Raw genomic sequence first — 21,318 nt, forward strand, 5'->3', positions numbered from 1 at the left:
GATCTGTTCTAGACAATGTAAATCTACTTTTAAGTTGCCCGTTGATATTCCCGGCTGGGATTCAATGCCTTGTGAAGCCTTAGCCCGTGAGTGGGCTGAGTAATTGGAAGCAGACTGTTAAATATCACTTGATTTATTTGCATGGGGGCAGACCGTATGATGTGCTGGCTCGTGAAGTGAGCTAATTGTGCTGATTTAGAATTGGTATGTGTGTGTTTCAGCGTGTCTTGTAAAGAGTGCTTATATATAGCTTGCTACGTGAGGCAGAGAGGGCTGGATGCCTTTCAAGTGTTAGTTAAGGAATGCATATCTAATGTTTTCAGTTGCAAAGTGCATGTAAGATCTCAGAGCATGACTCTGAAACGTGGGACTCCCTTGAAATTCCAGTCTCCGTAGTTGCAATGAAGGGTGTTATTCAGCAGGTGATTGATGGCATTTTGGAGAGAGACAGCGGTGTTATTTTCAAGTGTTGGTTAACATGCATTACACATGTGGGCATTTGCAATAAGAACGTAGTGAGTTGAAAACAGAGCTGGTTGATGCCCAGTTTGCTAATATATCTTTGAAGACTAAATTAATCGTGTACCAGGCTGTGAAGTTGTTCACTTTGCCATGCCAGAATGATTCAGGTGTGATAAGTGTAACCGAGAATGCAGGCAGGCTATGAGCTACACAGACGGTTTTAATTAATTCCTCTGGGAAGCTTTCTCAGCCTGAATGGAATGTGCATGAAAGTAAACAGACTAATGTTTTAGGCTTCACGATCACCGGTTGCGGACATAAATTAGACATGACAGTGTATGATACATTTTGCTTTAAAAGAGAATTGCAACAATGTGATTTTGGATGTGAACAGCTGATTGTGTACAATAAGTCTGATATGTGGCCACTTCATTAACATGAACATTTATTTCGTGAGTTACTTCTAGAGCAATGTGCCCTTTTTAGTTACAGGTAAGTGCAGGGAAATAATAGGTCGCTTTTAAATTCAAATGCTGGACACATGTTGTGCTTTTGCGCCCCAACAAATACTGGACAGAATAGGGTTAGAGGCAATGTGGTTTGCCTATGGGAGAGCATTTTCAGATTAAGGAATGTGCAGTCTTGCTGGAGGTAAGGAGTGGTTACGGCTATTTTTCCTCTCAGACCTGTAAAGAGTTGTTCTGGAAGTGGGTTATTTGACAGCGTCTTTCAGATTGCTGTTTGGGAGTCTTGCAGTGAGATCATCCAGCAACGCTGGGCAGGGCTCGGGCTTTCTGTGAAGTCCGAGAAGGAATTCCTACGGGAGGGGTCATCTCATCTCAGCTCCTCTCCTCCGTAGGCAGGGACAGCTTCCTGGAGATAGATGTCTGGGAGGCTTGCACAGGCGCAGGCCCCCCCCATGGGGAGAGTCGCAGACAGTCCAAGAAAGTTGGCAGGCGTGCAGTTCGCTCCGACCTTGAAGGAGATAAGGTGTGAGCTACAGACAGCCGGAGAAGCCTCTGCTTGTTATGTTTGGCAAGGGGCCATTTAGTGTCCGCGGAGATTTGTGAAGGGGGGCAGCACCTGTGAGGGGTGCAGTGAGAGAAGTGAGAGAAGGAGACTGCCCCAGCCCTTCTTGCTGTGTATAGAAAAAGAGGGATTTTATCAAGACTTCAGAGGCTAAAGCGTTAGTAGTATTCTTACACGATTCCCCAGAGCTGGAGGAGACCTATATAGACAGAAATTAAAATATTGTATTTTTGGAAATGCAAGACGAAAGTAGTGTACTTTTGAAAATGTTCTTTGCAAGAAAAGTGATGCTTGTTTCTTTTTCAGATTCGCCCAGTTCTCCGCGTGTGAGTGGGACTCCCTTCTCCCGTGTGAGTGGGGCCCTCCCTCTCCCCCCCCCCCCTCCCCCCTTCCCTTCCCTCCCCCCCCCAAGCCTGGAGTGATCACCAGACGAGACGGTGGCGGCTGATGCCGGTGGCTATCCAGACTGGATGGGGTCCTCCCTTATCAAGAAGATATGTATACCGGAGAGCATGATGGCCTGCTTCTTTCCAAGCGAAATGGGATCAGCAAAGTGTGGAACTGTTTCCTTCACGTGAGGCCAACTTTATTTGCATGAAGGCTGTGTGCCTTTCACACAAGGTGACTGCTTGTGTGACGGTGAAAACAAACGACATGAGAGGAGATTACAGGATGTGCTTTGCCAGAACTGTTTTCTCGACGTGGAGTTCGGAGGCCTTGGAAGGCGGCTGTGTGTTTTTTCATACTGAAGGACTGTTTTTTTTTTTAGGAATGGAGATCAATAGAGACGCTTTGCAGCGCTCAGAGTAGATATTTTCTAAGTTAGTGAACAGTAATAACTTGTAGCTGTTGCTACTATATCTGAGTTTGACAGTGGAGTCTCCAGTTTAATCATTAGAAGCATTAGGAGCGTTCAAAAGCTTGATTGATTTATTTTCTGTATCCATTCAACATGTATCTGGATGTCTATGAGCTATTTTTAGATGCACCTGAGTTGTGGCTACTACATGTGTTTGGAGAATGCGGACTTTATTTGCTCTACAGTGATTATCACATACCTTTGATGAGTTTTTTGCTTTTTAGTCATGATTTGTTTTGAATTATGTATTTTTGTGTAGCAACTTCAAAATATGAGTTGCTGTTTCAACATGTGCTTTTTAGTACTTGTGACTTTTAATTTAGACATGTGGTTTTCAATGGTTTTTTGCTTTCAATTGCGATATGCAGTACTTTAATGATAGTTTTGCTTTTCAGTTATGTAATACAGTTGCTATTTGCTAGATTTTGTTTTTGACATATGTGAATGGTGATGATCAAGGGTCATGGGGTGCAATGTAGTGAATCAGCCACTTGTGGTCTGACACCCTATGGTGACCCTCAACCACCACCATTCTGTACTGACTTAAGTGTGTTCTGCCTTTTAGTGGAATAGTCTTTCCAAGAATAGAAGGTATGGTATGTTGAGGTGCAGTCTTGTGGGTGGTGGTGCACACATGTGCTCAATGTTTTATACTGAGGGATTTAGCGTATAATGTTATTTGGGTTAGGTGAATTATGATTTTGACCTATTGGCTTTGACGTGGTCTAATGTGATTCTGCCTTTTGACTCTACCTTGCTTCAAACTTCTCTGTGTGCACAGTGGTGCTTGTAAGTTGTGTGGATGAGAATTATTGGTGTTCCTGCTTTGGCAGTCTATAATGCCAAATCTATTGAGAAAATGGCCTGCTGGATGGTGAAATCCATTAATAATACTTCTACAGTCCTGTCTGACATGCTATTGGACGCCCAGGGTGAACGTAGGACCATTTTGCAAAATCGAGCGGCCATTGATTATCTTTTGCTTAAACATGGACACGATTGTTAGGTATTCTGATTATTATCGGCATTTTGATTTCTATCTGTTGCTTTATTCAAGTGTATTCCTTCAATGCTTCAATTCTGCACACTTGGTACTAGACATAGATCAGTTCGTTTTGTTTCATATTAGGTATAATAGACTGAAGTCAAGGGTGGAATGTACTGCTCGATCTTTCCGGCCTTATTGTGTTGTAGAGCGATTGATGTGACTTCAGTCTCTTTCCATTCAAGTCTAGGGGTTAGAGTAGTGTATAGAGCCTAGTTATTAGGCACTTCGACATGATCCTGTGTTCTGTATAATAGACTGAAGTCAAGGGTGAAATGTACTGCTCGATCTTTCTGGACTTATTGTGTTGTAGAGCGATTGATGTGACTTCAGTCTCTTTCCATTCAAGTCTAGGGGTTAGAGTAGTGTATAGAGCCTAGTTATTAGGCACTTCGACATGATCCTGTGTTCTGTATAATAGACTGAAGTCAAGGGTGAAATGTACTGCTATTGATGTGACTTCAGTCTCTTTCCATTCAAGTCTAGGGGTTAGAGTAGTGTATAGAGCCTAGTTATTAGGCACTTCGACATGATCCTGTGTTCTTCCCCATAGATCAGGGTTTGCATACATATCCTAGGGGATAGATTCGCTAGCATTAGGGGTAATCTGTTCTGTAGTAAGGGTATTTCATGGAGCTGAATTCAGGCCTGGTAGGCCTTAAACGGGAGAGATATTATTCTTCCACCGATGTTAGTCCTGTTTAATGAATGTATAATAGACTGAAGTCAAGGGTGAAATGTACTGCTCGATTTCCCCGGCCTTTCCGTGTTAAAAGGGGCCTAATGTGACTTCAGTCTCTTTCCATTCAAGTCTAAGGGTTAGAGTAGTGTATAGAGTCTATTTATTAGGCACTTCAACATGATCCTGTGTTCTTCCCCATAGATCAGGGTTTGCATACATATCCTAGGGGATAGATTCGTTAGCATTAGGGGTAATCTGTTCTGTAGTGAGGGTATTTCATGGAGCTGTGCTGAATTCAGGCCTGGTAGGCCTTAAACGGGAGAGACTCCATCTTTCCTCCTGCTCTGGCAGCTTGGGAAGCTTCTAGGTCATAGGCAGTGTTTTAGTTAGGAGGTGTTATTCGCTTGGAGAGAACCGGTTCAGGCCGGCCCTTATCGAAGGATTGTATTCTTCTTCATGCCGAAGACACTACATCAGGCCGGCCGGCTGGGAACGTGTCCTTGGCACAGGGAGGTACAGGAATTTGGTGGGCGGCAGGTTACGTGCTGGAATCTTCCATGAGAAAATGCACATCTATATTAGTGAAAGTCTGAGGCAGACATTGGCACTTGCTTCTAGTCCGTAGGCGGCACCTGGCCGTTAGCAGAAAAGCTACTATTTGTTTCAGGGAAGACAGATGACGAATTTGAAGGAGAAGAAAACCTAAGAATCTAAAGAGGAGAGAGTAGCAGATGAGGAAGAGATCCCAGTGACTCGGAGAAAAGAGAAGGGAGTAGATCTGTGACTGCAGAGGTGTGACTTCCAGGCGAAGCCGAGGCGCAGACGGGAAGGGAACCTAGATGACCTTTGAGTACAGGCTACATATGACCAAGGTGATGTCAACCCCTTACTATTAGAGTGTACAACTTAATCTTCCACTTTGCTTTGCAGGTTATGTGGTATGCATTGTGTTCTGTGAGTGTGCATGGAGCAACCAAATAAAGTATTTAGCTTGTTGTGAGTCCACATGTGTTGTGTATTCTTGTATAGGAGGATAGCCTATTCTTCTAGTCAGATACAGCTTGACATGAACAGATGTTAATCCTGATCAGGTAAGTGGTAACTGAATGAGGGAGAAAGGAGCCCCTCGAACTAAAGAACAGGTTGTGCTCAACTAATAGTCTTTGTGTGATCTGATATATAGTAATCCCGATTCCCCTGTCGTGTACTACGGTAATAATAGGATGAGCTCGTGCTAAGGCTGCCGTCTGGGTAGGAGATTCTGGGTCTGCCTGAGACCGCGAGACTGTGTGTTGCTGCCGTCTGGGTAGGAGATTCTGGGTCTGCCTGAGACCGCGAGACTGTGTTTTGCTGCCGTCTGGGTAGGAGATTCTGGGTCTGCCTGAGACCGCGAGACTGTGTGTTGCTGCCGTCTGGGTAGGAGATTCTGGGTCTGCCTGAGACCGCGAGACTGTGTGTTGCTGCCGTCTGGGTAGGAGATTCTGGGTCTGCCTAAGACCGCGAGACTGTGTGTTGCTGCCGTCTGGTAGGAGATTCTGGGTCTGCCTGAGACCGCGAGACTGTGTGTTGCTGCCGTCTGGGTAGGAGATTCTGGGTCTGCCTGAGACCGCGAGACTGTGTGTTGCTGCCGTCTGGGTAGGAGATTCTGGGTCTGCCTGAGACCGCGAGACTGTGTGTTGCTGCCGTCTGGGTAGGAGATTCTGGGTCTGCCTGAGACCGCGAGACTGTGTGTTGCTGCCGTCTGGGTAGGAGATTCTGGGTCTGCCTGAGACCGCGAGACTGTGTGTTGCTGCCGTCTGGGTAGGAGATTCTGGGTCTACCTGAGACCGCGAGACTGTGTGTGGCTGCCGTCTGGGTAGGAGTTCTGGGTCTGCCTGAGACCGCGAGGCTGTGAGGTCTTGATATATACATATAATAGGAATTCCCTGTCCTTAGGTGGTACATATATATGTGGTTATTTAGGTGTAAAAAGGCCCTAGGGAGGGGGTAACGTTCTGGTTTGGGTTAGAAAGGCTCTGTGGAGCGGGTTCTATCTGGAGGGAAAACCAAAGCAGAACATGGTCCTAACAGTATAAATAAAATATCACCCCCGTTAAAGGGGAGCAACCCTTGCCCAAGAGGCCACTCCCCAACACCAAAATTGAAAAAAACGTGGTGTCTAGTGGCTTCTGCCCGGGCATAAAAACATACTGCTGATCTGCCACCCAAAGAGGGCAGTCAATCATTCTCCCATTAAGGGGAGCGACCCTTGCCCAAGGGATCGCTCCCCAACATAACAAAAAACAATCCCTGGTGGCCTAGCGGCAATATAAAAAAAAATCCGCCGATCTGCCCCCCAAAGGCCAAATTAATGCTTCCCAAAGGGGAGCAATCCTTGCCCAAGGAGCCACTCCCCACAAATAAATCCCTGCTGGTCTAGTGGGCCCAATTTTTTAAAAATGGCAAGATCTGCCCCCCATGGGGGGGAACAGAAAGCCAAAAACATTGCCCCCGAAGGGGGAGCAACCCTTGCCCAAGTGGCCACTCCCCACAAATTAATCCCTGGTGGTCTAGTAGGCAACTGCATTAAAGAAATGGCAAGATCTGCCCCCCCTAGTGGGACGCAGACAGCCAAAAACATTGCGCCCAAGGGGGTGCGACTCTTGCCCAAGGGGCCACTCCCCACAAATTAATCCCTGGTCATCTAGTGGGCCACTAAATAAATAATAATTGCGAGTTCTGCCTCCTCCAGGGGGCAGACAGCCAAAAACAATGCCCCCAAGGGGGAGTGACCCTTGCCCAAGGGGCCACATAAATGTATCCCTGGTGGTCTAGTGGGCCTAGGGGGGCAGACACAGCCAAAGCATATTGCCCCCAAATAGGGGAGCAACCCTGCCTAAGGGGCCGCTCCCCGCAAACAGTAGTTCAATTTCAGAATTAGAAGAAAAAACAATCCCTGGTGTCTAGTGGCCATTCCTGCTGCACGATTGCACGATCATGCAGCAGGAGCGCTCAAAAGAGGCATCAGAGGAAAGGAGAACCCTTTCCTTTCCCCTGATGCCTCTTTTTTTAAATTCCCCCACTCCCACGAGAAGAAACTCACCTCCTCTCTGCGCCTCACGTGCTGAAGTCAATGATGACGTGGAAGAGGGGGCGGGGGAGGAAGGGGAAGGGCTTCCCCTGCCAATCCCCGGTGGGGGCACGTAGATGGGCAACCCATGGGGGGAGCGCCAGTGCTTCCCCCATGGGTGGGTGCTAGGACGGCTGGGAGCCGTCCTGAGCACATGCCCACCGTGTCTCAGGATGGCTCCCGGCCGTCTTGAGCACGGAAGGGGTTAAGTCGTTTTGAGAACATTAAAAGATATGCTTTGGTGCGCCGGTTCTGCTAGTTTTACAGAGCAATTGGCATAAGGTGTGTATAAAGTAACAGGCGATGTGGATAACGTGCGCTTATTTTACAAACGTTGCCCTACCGGTAATTGGGCCCATTTTGCCGTTTACCGGATGACCAGTCCGCCATGCCTGCACACCTTCCCCTGGAGCGGTCAATAGCTCGTCCTCCTGGCTCAGGGGAAGCCCTGTGCGTCCAGGCACCTCCTGTGGCAGAACACGGGTCGAATGACATGAGATTTCCCGGTGCCCCTTTCGGAGGTTTACTGCACATGTTAATCCGGCCGGGAGGGTTGGTAGCCGGATAACATCGCAGTGGCTTCCGCGGATTGTGTTCATTTTCTTAGCTCACTTGCAGTCACTCTGGCTATGGGGCACAGACACCAAGACGGGCAATCTCTGACTGAGGGCACCGGGTTACAGATACATCGTTCCTCGAGAGCTTGTCTTCCTGTGAGCTGTTCCTTCCTTGATTGTGCGCAGCGCCCGTTTCCAGATCTCACTCCCTGTTCATCAACAGAGGAATGAGTTTCTACTGCCCAAACCGCAGCTTCGCATGGGTGAGTGAAAACTAAAAGTTCAATTATGCAAATTTGTTGATTTTTTTTAAGCGGCGCCAAAATGCAGTCGCGAGGCTGGTGATGTTTAAAAAAATATAATTTGGGGCTAAAGTGAAACCCCGCGCTGCAGGATCCGCTGGTCGCAGGGCTGGAAACTGCCAGTTGCATACCTTAGTGTCTGATGTTAGGCTTCACGCGTCTCCATGCAGGCAGTCACATACCCCTCACCCACCCACACAGACACTCATACACCTATACATCTACTCAGACAACCAATCAATCACCCATACAGCCACTCATGTACCCACTCACCAACCCATGCAGCCACTTAGACACCATCTGACAGACTGATACAGACATTCAGAACAAGCATTGGCACAGCCAATAGGTCTCGCCTTTGGGACCTTATAAGTATTTAGTTATGCAGCACAATATCCTTGGTGCAACAACATCAACTGTTGCATGGCTAAACACTTATAAGGTCCCAAAGGCGAGACCTATTTGCTATGCCAATGCTTATTTCGCAATGTGGCCGCGCTCTGCCTTCAACCAGTGAGCCCCTGAAACAGGAGGCTAAATCAAACACTAATTGTATCACGGGGTGACCGCCAGAGCACATGGGGCAACCCAGATGCAGCCTCTGGGTTAAATCCTACGAGAGACGTGCCACTGCTACTGCAGGAGTCCTGACGGCCAGTGGGTCTCAGTCTTGACCCTGTTTCTCATGGGAAGTGTCCAGCCTGAACTGGCAGGCAAGGTCCTCTCTGAACTGGAACACAAGCAACCCAGAACCAGTTTTGCCCTTATTAGGGCTCATCAGTCGGGTATAACTTGGTTCCAGAGGCACAGTGAGCCCAGGACCCAGGTCTGGGCATACCCGCCACACTGCTGTCACTGCACAAAATGCCTTAGCTTTCCTCAATCAAAATTGAAATGTCAATAGTTGAGCTTTCGCTTGCAAATGATTCTCAGCCACTAGTTGTGTAAAATTGTCTACTTGTTTAAAATGAATAACATGAGCTACCATAGTGTGAATTCCTTGCTTGTTAGTCAACAGTTACACATTCTTGTTTTAGGCTGTGTACGTCAGCAAGCACAGAAATGTTACAGCTCTCTACCAGGCTGTACCCTCGGTCATGGCTTAGAATTCCAAACAAATGTGACTGCCCTTTGCAGATCTGGCATTCTCATTGACCACTGTCAAAGAGGTCTGTTAATGTTGTATGTGATTGTGTTTTGTATTGTTTAGAGGTGAGTTATGCTGGACAGTGGCCATCAAGGTTGGAGTAGACTATTATATTGTTTAATGATGGATTACTTTAGATCTTATCTGCATCCTGCTATCTGTCCTTTTGTTCTATTAGGTGCGTGAAAGCACATTGCCTTGAAGTTTTTTTAGCTTATGTACATGGTTGACCATTGCTCCGGTTCAGGGGATTGTTATTTTTTGAGGCATCTTTGCCCTTAATATTGCTTTGATGCCATTTTCTGTATATGTCGGTGTGGTAGGCTTATGTTAACATTTTCACCTTGGTAAGAGGGTATAGATGCATTAGTAAATGCTAAATAGACGTATCACTGAGCTGGTAAATGCTACCCAACTATTTGGGTTCGAGGTTTTCATTGTTTCCATGATGGCACAAGAAGCTTTGTCTGTGTGCTGTTGGTGTTGTATACAATATCTATTAAGCCCACTAAGATATTCTGGTTCGCTGGAGCGTCAAAAAAGTGATGTCCTGGTGGCACAAGCCTCTCATAAATAAGCCCCCAAATATTCTGTAAGTATTTAGGTATTTCACCATCAGAAAGCTACATATAAAATAATGCCCAGCTTAAACGAAAAATACATTAGCAAAGTTGTTACTCAGTGGGAAATGCACTGTAGTACATTATGAAACCTCTATTATTTAATGTACTGCAGATGTCTGTGTGTAACCAGAGAGCCACATAATTAAATCTTGGTTGGTGCAGTGGAGAATAGTGACTTGTGTATTTTTAGTTCTACGAGGTCACAGCCTTTGACAGAAAGCCCTGTGAATATGTAAGTCATTATTTTATATTTGCATTACACACAGTTTAAGATAGACTGCTACAAAATGTAAATCGTTTTAAATGGTGCTTCCAAAATGTAGATTTTAGTAATACCAATGTGTATGTAGTGCAATTTGCTTTTCACATAACTGTCCCTTCAACACCTCCTTAGGAGTGCTAAGGTCTGTGTAAATACAATTATGATTAAAAGCACGCACTTCAGATCCGAATTGTTAACTCTTTGCACTACCACTCAAAAAAAATAATCTTGGAGTGATTCAATCAATTAAAGGGCTCCCAAACACACTTTACACTTGCAGACTAACTAATAGCTCACATTTACATTTTATTCAGGCAAGCAGGCACAATGGCAGGAAAACTTTTCACAGCGCAAGAAACTCAATTAATGAAACTTCAGCTGAAGAATTTTAATGATCAAAATTAACCGGCCCGGGACGGTTGTCTTTTTCCAAAATGAAAGCAAACGTTTTGTATTCCAGGCACAAGTGAGGCTGGGGAATGTGCTCCCCTCTTCCCAGAACTCCACGCTCCCCCTGGGGGGACGTGTCCCATAAATTGAAGCATAGTTTGTGAGAGTTTGTGACATAAGCACTAGGTGGAGCAGAGTGTGGGTGGGAAGGAGAAAGCAGAGAGGTCTGAGAAAATTGCCATGCATTCTCCATCCAAGATCAAACAACGAGAAACTAGTGGGACATTGATCCAGGAGTTGTTGCTCCCAATTACAATGTTTTAAAGGTAGTATGGGGTGAAAGGCAACAAGGCTTAGATCTAGATGAATTGTCAACAGGGACATTTCGAGCAGCCCTGGCATTATCTGACAGTCAGTTTTTAAATATATGTACATGCCTTTTATACGAACAAGAAGAGTCCCACTGTGTTGGAATTGGCTATCTTCCCAGTATTCTTTATAGTTTAAGGAAAACAAAAAGTTTTCTTAAAATAACCCTCACCCACCAAGATGTCCCATGGTGGCATGCTTCATCATACGGTTCTTCCTGCCCTGCTGTGGGACGGGCGTGCTGCGACCGACGAAGACGTGGGAGCACTTTGCGAGATGTAAACTATAAGGTAAATGATGGTATAAGAGTGGGAGGGTCTATTAGTGGTTAAAAAACACCTGGCTAAATGGGAACGAAATATTTATTCAATCCTATAGCTGATATTGTTAAAAGTGGGGAAAGGAGAAACGCAGGTCTATGTGTGTGTCTCACAGTCGACATGTTTAAAGCCATTACCCCAAGGCTTTTCTTCAGGACCATGACAATGGTCCCTAGCACCACTCCTAATAGTGACACCAACTAGATCTTCTTAACAATTATTAAGGGAAATATAAGTAGAATATGATACCCAATATGCATTTTTTATGGGAAGATCTGGAAAGATAGAACATATTGTTATAGCTTACATTTCAGTGAAGATAATTGAAGCTTAACTAGAAAACACATCACCATATGTGGGAAAAAACGCGTGATATATTTTTCATAATCTGCTATTGTGCCAGATTAATCCTAACTTTATCGCTGATTGTGTTGTTCTGCCCTATAAACATTTACAAACAAGATAGTACAAAACATGTAACATAAATGACACACTCCATAGTTGTTTTATGCATGCCGCTATGGAACTAGGTACTGTTTCTCCAAACGTATGGTCCTGTATCCATAATTGTTAATATGACGTTGTCACTATTTTCGGTGATTGTAGTGAAAATACGATCGTTCGTTGTCTATAGAATGTGATCGGTATACAAGAAAGTTGTAGATAAGGTCTCAAAAACTTACATTTTAATAGCCAAAATTTGTCTCTATGAGCTCAACAGGGGAAGGGACGCTTGTAATCACACACTTAAAAGATCAAAAAGTGAAGCAAGATATATGCCCCCCCCTGCTGGGAACGGGTTTCATAGACAGGATTACAGGTGTCTGGGGGGACCGGAACGACACAATGGGGCCACTAGATCGACAGCGTAATTCATCCCTTCAATCAGTCCCACTAAGTTGAGCTCCCTGGCCTCCACCTTGGTCTGGGCGGATACTTGGCGGGAATATCACCCCTCCGAACAGGGCTACACATACCTATCTACGGTCCATGGGTCGCAATACTGACTAGATTACTTCTTCGCTCCCCGCATTTTCATCCACCGCTTCTCGCAAGTAACACACCACCCTTGTGGACTCTCTGACCATTTCCCGGTCGCCCTACGATTTCACACGAGTTCCCGCAAACCTCCCTTTCGCTGGCACATGTCCCCCTGGCACCTCCGTTGCCCGGAGTACCAGGATATGCTTCGCACAGCTATCTCAGAGTATTTGGATTCCAATGGCCCCTCTGCCCCGTCTTGATGCATATTGTGGAAGGCCTTAAAGCCTACCGTCTGAGGTGCCGAGATAAGTTATCACACCAAGGAAAAACGTTCACGGCGGGAGCAATTGGTGGCTTTAGAGTAGCGTCAGGTGGCCCTAGCAGCGCAGCTCAATAGGGACCCTAGCCCCGACATCCGGCAAATATATTACTGGCGCAGCGGGAACTGCAGCAATATCTAATGAATGAGGCCAAATAAATATGGGAGGCGTTGCAACACCGGGTATATCAATGGGGAGACAAATCGAGTAGAATGCTCCATCGACTATGTCAGGCGAATAAATCCCCAGCGACGGTTCCTACTATCCGTGGCGCTGACGGGTCCTTATATACATGGCCGGAGGGTGTAGCTAGGGAATTTGCGCAACACTTTACGACCCTATATGCTCGGCACGAGCAGCTCTCGGCCGCACTAATCGCAGAATTTCTACGAGACATCTCGCCACAGATACTCCCGGATTCCCTGCGTGACCACCTGGAGGCCCCCATTACATTAGATGAACTGACAGGGAACCTCAATGCGCTCCACCCGGGACAGGCCCCTGGTCCCAACGGATTCCCCATGGAATTCCTACAGCCGAACATACATCTGTTAGGCCCCCACCTCCTGGCTGCAATCCAAGAGGCCGTGGACGCCTCCATATTGCCCCAAGACTGGTGACATGCTGAAATAGTTCTTTTCCTCAAGCCAGGGCACCCTCCTGAAGACCCCTCCTCCTACCGTCCCATTTCCCTCATTAATTTTGAGCCTAAGCTGTTGGGAAAGGTCCTTGCCGATTGCCTCCGTACATGCGTCTTAGATCTGATTCACCCCGACCAGTCGGGATTTATGCCCCAGAGAGCATCTCGTCATAATATCTGCAGGGTACACAATGCCTTAGCAGCCGCTCCAGCGTTGGGCCGACCAGCTGCAATGCTCCTGGCCGATATAGATAAAGCCTTTGACTCCCTTAGTTGGGTGTACCTTTTTCAGTTGCTGGAGGCCATCAATTTCGGACCGCGATTCCTTGCTTATATACGTCTATTGTATACTGACTTAACAGCATCGGTGCGGATAGCCGGGCACCGCTCATTCCCCATCCAAATCCAGAGGGGCACTAGGCAGGGTTGCCCCCTGTCACCATTATTGTTTGCCCTGGCGGTTGAACCCTTGGCAGCGTGGGTTAGATATGATCTGGTCCTTCGAGGTTTCGAATGGTCGCAGTCACACTCAGACCGTATCGCGCTATATGCGGACGATGTCCTCTTCTTCATTACAGACCCATGGTTCTCAGGACCTCGCATCTTGGAGATCCTGAGGTTGTTCGGGGGCACTACGGGCTTACACACCAACCCTGCCAAATCCATACTGTATTCAGAATGCGGTCATCGGGGCAGAGATACTTGGGCTTCGCTTCTCTCCCACGCCATGGAGGGCTTTAAATACCTTGGTATTTTCGTGTCATCATGCCCCAAAATCTCCTGGGCCCATAATATCACTCCACTGTTGGCCAGCCTCAAAAGCGAAACTGCAATATGGTCTTCTCTTCCTTTGTCCTTGTATGGGCGCTCAGCCATCTTCAAGATGGTATCGCTACCTCAGATCCTGCACCATCTCCAAAATTTCCCTTACTACATCCCACGCTCATGGTTTGCGCAGTTTAACGCCATACAAAATACATTTCTCTGGAACGGTGGGGCGATTAGAGTCGCTCTTCGCACAGACATCCATTCATATTACGCAGCACCACACTTGCTCGTGGTCAACAAATGGTGGTATAACTCCCCAACCGACCCAGCGTATGCGATTGAGCATGCGCCAATGGAGCAGACCTCCCTCCTATACCTCCTGTATAGCTCAGCACGCCTAGACTTTATGCCACCTGCAGGTAAAGTAGTAATACTGCCCTGGCAGGCACTAGTCCGACAGATGGGATGGCACGGTAAACTTACTCGGGCTACCCCACTGTGGCAGGGAACATACCTCTGTCCTGTGGCCACTTTAGATGGGTTCTAGGGTTGGGATCTGGTGGGGATGTCAGCCCTTGGGGATGTGATGCGGGGTACCACCCTGAAATCCTATCAACACTTGCAAACGGAGTACAACCTCCACAAAACACAATTCTACAAATATCTCCGCCTCACGCTCACCCCCATGGTCCGCTCCATTGAGACCCTTCCGGAATTTCACCCATTGGACGACTCACACACAGACAACGCTCGACAAGACGCGGCAGGCCGACATCCCTGACTTAACTAAGGAGTGTAGTGATGATCGTTATCTACCTATGAACAACGCTAAGTTAGCATAACCGCGTTAAATGTTAGAAAGCCATCTTGCCGCTTTTGCTGTTTTTGCACACGACACTGTAGTTACATGTTATTAGAAGTGAGAAATGCTTACTCGACTTTGCTTCACATGAGAACTGTCTGTTGTTAACATCTTGAAAAGTGAATAGCGACCTTGGTCTGTACACAGTGTAACAGAAACAGTCTGGATCGCTAGACGGTGCATGTTGTTGAGTTCAGGTTGATCGGCCCACTAGTTTAGCCATAACATGCACGCAGCTGCAAATACCTGAAAGTCGAATGCTTTTAATATTGCAGTGTTACATGTTTTCAACACATTCGGAAGAAGAGCATTCCTAGGAGCAGAGCATAGCCGATCCTGTGATGTGAACTCTCTGAGCTGATCTATACGGTGTGGGGTTCCCCATTCAAGCCTAGAGACCTTTTATTAGTCTAATAATACTATTAGTGTGTTAGAGAAAGGAAGGTGGCCTAGGGCCACTTTCATTTTAGTATGATTGCTCCTTTCATTTTCTATGGTATTGTATCTATGCTGATGGTTTTGATTTTAATCGTTTGTCTGCTAATGTTAGCCAAACTGCTGCATATTAGGACACGAGGTTTATAAAATAAACTCTTTAAACTTTTCCCGTGTCTTCTGTTTATTCTGTTGTGGACTGGTACGAGAATAATTACGAAAAGGTGTTTCTGATTCCCACCATTCCTGAGAAATATACTAAGTCGCTTGTTCTGGGTTGTCTATACATTGGGACCGCCGAGCTAAACCTCGGATAACGAATGGGATACTGATGCTGGCCGGATAGGGGGTTCTGGGTTCTGAGGTGAGTTTTTGGTACACCGCAATTCACTGAGGGCCTGGGTTCCTGCGCATAGTTCTGCGCATAAGCAGAATCCCTGCAACATGGCGCACCTAACGTTTGGTCTATTGATTTGAGACGCTTTAGTAGTGCTTGTATTAGTCCACAACACCCTCACTCTGGTTTCCGGATAACGGGAGTGACGGTTTAACCTACCTGTGTTTCGACTAAATAGGTTCATTCAAGCTTGATCATTAAAAAGGTTATTTAATCTGAACCCTAGTGCTACTGATTTATTGTAGATTTACCTATTGGAGTCCTAATGGCGGTCGAGATTGCGGCTCATAGCCGAGCACCCTTGAAACGTCATCTGGCGAATTATGGGGTGTCGGACGATGGTATGGCTGTGATTTTTGTTGTAAGTGCCGATGCATTGTTCCCGTTTGAGTTGTTTTACTCTTGGGTTACTTTGCCGGCCATAAGTGAGGAGGATGATACTTACCATAATTACACTCCCACGGTACTACCAGCCAACTATACGCCATATAGGACTCAAGAAATTCCTATTTCTGTCTGGCAGCATAACATTTGGTTTAATGGCGCCCTTCCCCATGCGGTAACACCGGCGAGAATGAGCCCTTTGTCAATCCCGGGGGCCACGTGGCCGGTGTTGGCCGGATTTACGCCTCATCCCCGCAACCTGCAGGTAACAGTGGCTGAGTTGCGTGTTCTGCACACTGCCCTGATTACAGTACATAGGGCTCTAGTGCAGTACGTGTCACGCAACGTGCAGGTGGTCGCTACTGCTGTTGCGGGACAACCGACGGACCACCACGCGGTGGTTATTAGTCCTGTTATGGTCAATTTGGTGGTAGGCAAGTGACCCCAGAATAGGGATGATTTCCCTTATTGGCTTGCTGAGAAATTTGATCAAATAGAAGCGGTTTATCCGCGTACATCTCCTGTGGAGAAGCGCAGGATCCTAACCATTGCTTTGCCTAAAGACTTAGTCCCAGATATGGCAGATTGTGAAAACTGGGGTAAGGTCTTTGCAGCGACATACTCGAAGTGCTATGGCACTCCGTCTCTGTCGGTACTGCCCTCCGTTATAAAACGTGTTCAGGAGAATCATGGTACGGAGGCTGCTATTGAATTAGGTATGCGGCTTGTCGGTGTCTTTGATGTGGTTGCTACCATGATATTGGGCAACCTCAAAGGAGATGCTATGCAGTTCCAGGTGCTTAATAAGTTAGACGCAGTGGACGAAGACGACAAGCCGAGGGAATTCGCAAAGATTATAGCGATGGCCTATAAACAGGTTGGTCGTAGCGCTTTAGGGGTTAAGCCAACTGTGAAAAATCCTGATTCTCAGCAGACAAAGGCAAATTCGCCTGGTCAGGACGAGCGCCCTAACTTTCCTAAACAAAGTTGGAGGGTGAAAAAACAGGAGAAACAGCAACAGAAACAGGGGTCCCGTCCTGCCTCTCCCGTACAGTCAAGTAGTGAACGCACTTATGATCTGCGCGATCGTGCCACTATTAAGTCACCTGATAGATTTCAGGTTTCTGAACAACGCTCTCCTCGTTCTTCACAGGAAACATCGGCTTCACAATCCGGTGGTGGAGGCGCTGGGAAAAGTCGGGGTGCACCGCAAGCACGTGACCAATCCCGACAGACTGACGGCAAAGGCAAGCAAGAAGACTCTGCACGTCAAAGACCCCCGTTTCAGAAGAAGAAAGTTGCGGCTCTGACAGCGAGGTATGCCTCAGATGGTACGGACGCAGCTTCAGAACCTAACCTGGGCGCTAACGCTGCTGGACAGCGCGGCGGAAGTTACAGTAGTGCGACAAGCACTGCGTCCATATCTGGTGGCGACAGTGTGAGAAGTTGGCCTGGTATATGATGTTCACTAAAGTGACCACCTTGTACCATGCCAAGCAACCCTTATGGTGTGGTTGTAAGTCAACCTTTTCGGACTAGCTGCCCTAGTGGTAGCGTAGGCTAAGCAGTCTTTGAGGCTAAACTCGTTAAAGCGTGTTAAGCAGGCTGTTTTACCAAATGTAACCCCCCTTTATACCAATGAAAGGACACCACACAGATATATATTCAAAATATATATGTATTTATTTCTCAAAGTATCCCCTAGACTCTTTATGAGCACAGGAACACAAATCGTTAAACAAGACAACGTTATAATATACAGAAGTTGCACTTTATATGGATGGGCCCTGGTGGCCACTCAAACCATAAACTAAAATAGTGGTATAAGTACCACGAACAGGAAAGGGAAAAGGCCTAGGGCCTCTAGAATCGCTGGGCCTACAAGGAGCTAACTTCAGTTAGTGACCAGGAGGTCCACGGGTCGCGTGTGCAGTGAGGAAAGTCACACGAGTGCTCCCATAGGTTTTCAATGGGGGCGTAAAAGTTAAAAAGTTACTGCAGAAAGGGTCTTCTGGATGGACTACGATCTCAAGATTCAAAACACAGACACTAGAGATGTTTCTCTACACTTGGGCACCGGAGTGCCAGCTTTACCTCACCCACAGGAAGCGGGTGCATAGGTCTCGAAGTGCGTCGGGTTTCTTCTATCGATTCAATGGAGCCTGATGACAAAGATGCTGCAGGCGGTCGGTCCAGAAGAGCTGCGTTGGATCCAAGGGTGGATCGGAGTTGTAGAAGACCTGAAAGCAGAGGGGACAGTGTTCACAGTCACTAGCCAGTGACCGGCGTGGCACCAGGTAGGTACCAGGCGATGTCGGGTGCAAACAGGTGGTTAGGTGTAGCTTGTCTCCGCAGCCACGTGGTCCCTGAAGGTCGACGATGTCCAGGAGTCGAGTCACGAGCTGTCCCATGCAGGCTCTCGCTGTCGGCGGTGTCGGCGACTCGAAAGAAGCAAACAAGCCTTGGCAAAGGCAGGTGTCGTGGAAGTTCAAGAAAGCTGATGGTTCTGACCAGCAAGGTCAGAGGGGCTGCTCTTTTGGAGAGCAGCTAGGGCCAGTCTGGAGCAACCAGACCAGTGTCGTTGATTTCAATTTAGGTCAACGGGCCAGGGACCGGGCAGGCGCGTCGAGATGCAAAGTGCAGAGGGGCCCCACGCAGATCGTGGAGATGCTGGAGGGCTCACCTTTGGTGCAGATGCTGCTCGGGTGTTGGGCTTCTCAGGACCCAAAGCACAACTTGGAGGGAGCCTCTGTCCTTGCGCTTGCAGCTTGTCGTCGGTCTTCCAAGATGGCTGGCTCCACGTGTCTCGATGCCTCCACGGGTTCCTTCTTTGCAGGGACTGTGGATCGGGCGGTGAGAGGTCTGGAGGTCCAGGTCTTGTCGGGCTCTGGGCTCGGGCTCCGGCTGGAGGCGGCAGCAAAGCAGACGTTCAATAGCTGGTTGGTGCTTGCGTTAGCAAGATGGTCACTCCCTGACCATAGGGGAGATTTCCTTCAGTCCTCTGTGCAGCAGAGCGTCGAAGTTCCCGTCTTCTTCTTGTGGTTAAGTTGATTCCAGGATGTGTGAAGTCTTAGGACACAGCTCCTACCTTTAAGCGGATTCTAGGGGCCGGACTACCTGCTAGGTCCCTCCCTAAGGGTGGGACCAGGAAGGGGGGTGGTTACACCCCCAATCCTTTGTCCAGCTCGCCCCAGGTCCGGGGCTGGTGTGCCCCAGGACCGGTTTGAACTGGCATATGCACCGAGGCTCCTTGTGAGCCTCAGGCATGTCTGATTCCATTCAAGCCCTACCTGACCAATACACAAAATCCTGTCTGGGGTGGTGCTCGCACCTCCCCTGGCAGGAAACCCTTTGTCCACGTCTCCCAAGCTGGAAGGACTCCCAGCAGCAGGAGGGCAGGCTTGTGTCTGTGGTGGCAGCATCCATTTTGTGGAGCTGAGGCTATGTCTGATTTTACCTGGGTTTCAGGTACTGTACATGTCGTGTTCCTCTAGAAGGGTGGAATGCTAACCCCGTCGCCAGAATTGGCGAGGGGTTAGTATTCCAATTCGTATGACACCTTACTCGACATGTTTTGATAAAGCCAAACCAAAGATAGCATTTAACCGCGAGGTTCATAATGCACTTAAGAGTATATGGTATGACGATATCTGGAAACGGTAGAAGGAAGTTGTTCCGACCACTGCAGACAGGCTCAGCGCATGCCAGAGCACCATCTCACATGGAACCAAGCACTCTGCCTTCAGGATTGTCAAGGCCTGCCATAGGAGTGACTTATAGGTTAACATGTGTCCCATTTAAGGTTAGGTATAGGTATACTACACCTAAGTAAGAGGTGGTTACACCAACTTACCCCAGCTGAGAGATCAGCCAGTTGTGTTAAATTTGTTAGGCCAAGCCTGGGGTGGCATAATACATGCTTCAGCCCTTGGCAGGCCTTAGATACACCAATGCCCTGGGTACCTAGTGTACACTGGTACAGGGGCTCACAGGGTGATCCACTTCGAATTGGTTATGCACCTAGGGTGCATAGTGTCACTTTAGTTAGAGAGAACAGCAGGCTGGGGGTCTGTTTAGCAGGCCCACAGCCTCAATATGTCAAAAACCAGTGAAGCAAAAAGCTAAAATTTGGGGTGACCATAGGATAGCAGACCCTACTCTCCTACACAACCCCCCCCCCCCAAACGCAGGGACATTAAACTAGCCTTGACCAGTCTCGTCTTCATGTGGAAGTACCTGGAGAGACCATCTGCATTCCCATGGTCTGTACCTGGCCGGTGCTCCACTGTAAAGTCCATCCCCTGTAGGGAAATGGACCACCTAAGCAGTTTGGGGTTTTCACCCTTCATCTGATTTAGCCACAAGAGGGGCTTATGGTCGGTCTGAATCTTGAAGTGAGTGCCAAACAAGTATGGCCTCAGCTTCTTCAGGGCCCACACCACAGAAAAGGCCTCCCTCTCAATAGCTGACCAATTCTTCTCTCTGGGGGTCAACCTTCTGCTAATAAAAGCAATGGGTTGGTCTTGACCATCTACATTAAGTTGTGACAGCACAGCTCCCACACCCAACTCAGAAGCATCTGTTTGGACAATAAACTCTTTGGAGTAGTCAGGACTTTTCAGGATAGGTGCAGAGCACATGGCCTTCTTCAGGTCTTCAAATGCCTTTTGACAGCTTACTGTCCACTGAACCTTTTTGGGCATCTTCTTGGATGTCAGATCATTAAGAGGAGTCACAATGGACCCATAGTTCTTAACAAACTTCCTGTAGTACCCAGTCAAGCCCAAGAAAGCTCGAACTTGAGTCTGGGTGGTTGGAGGGGACCAGTCCTCGATGGATTGTATCTTACTCTCCAGTGGTTGAACTTGGCCTCCACCTACAAGGTGGCCCAAATACACAACCTTACTCTGCCCTATCTGGCACTTAGTAGCCTTGATAGTGAGGCCTGCCTTTTGCAGAGCCCCAAGTACCTTCTTCAGGTGGATCAGGTGATCCTCCCAGGTGGAGCTAAAGACAGCAATGTCATCAAGATATGCTGCACAAAAGTCATCCAACCCAGTAAGGACTTGATTCACCAACCTTTGGAAGGTGGCAGGTGCATTCTTCAGACCAAAGGGCAACACCAAAAATTGATAATGCCCACCTGGGGTTGAGAATGCTGTTTTGGCCTTAGACTCCTCAGCTAATCTGATTTGCCAATAGCCAGCTGTCAAGTCAAATGTGCTCAAAAACTTAGCAGAAGCTAGTTTGTCTATGAGCTCATCTGCCCTTGGAATAGGATGTGCATCTGTCCTAGTGACAGCATTGAGTCCTCTATAATCCACACAGAACCTCATCTCTCTCTTGCCATCTTTGGTGTGAGGTTTGGGGAC

Source organism: Triturus cristatus, chromosome 7, assembly GCF_964204655.1.
Source record: "Triturus cristatus chromosome 7, aTriCri1.1, whole genome shotgun sequence".
NCBI classification, from domain to species: domain Eukaryota; kingdom Metazoa; phylum Chordata; class Amphibia; order Caudata; family Salamandridae; genus Triturus; species Triturus cristatus.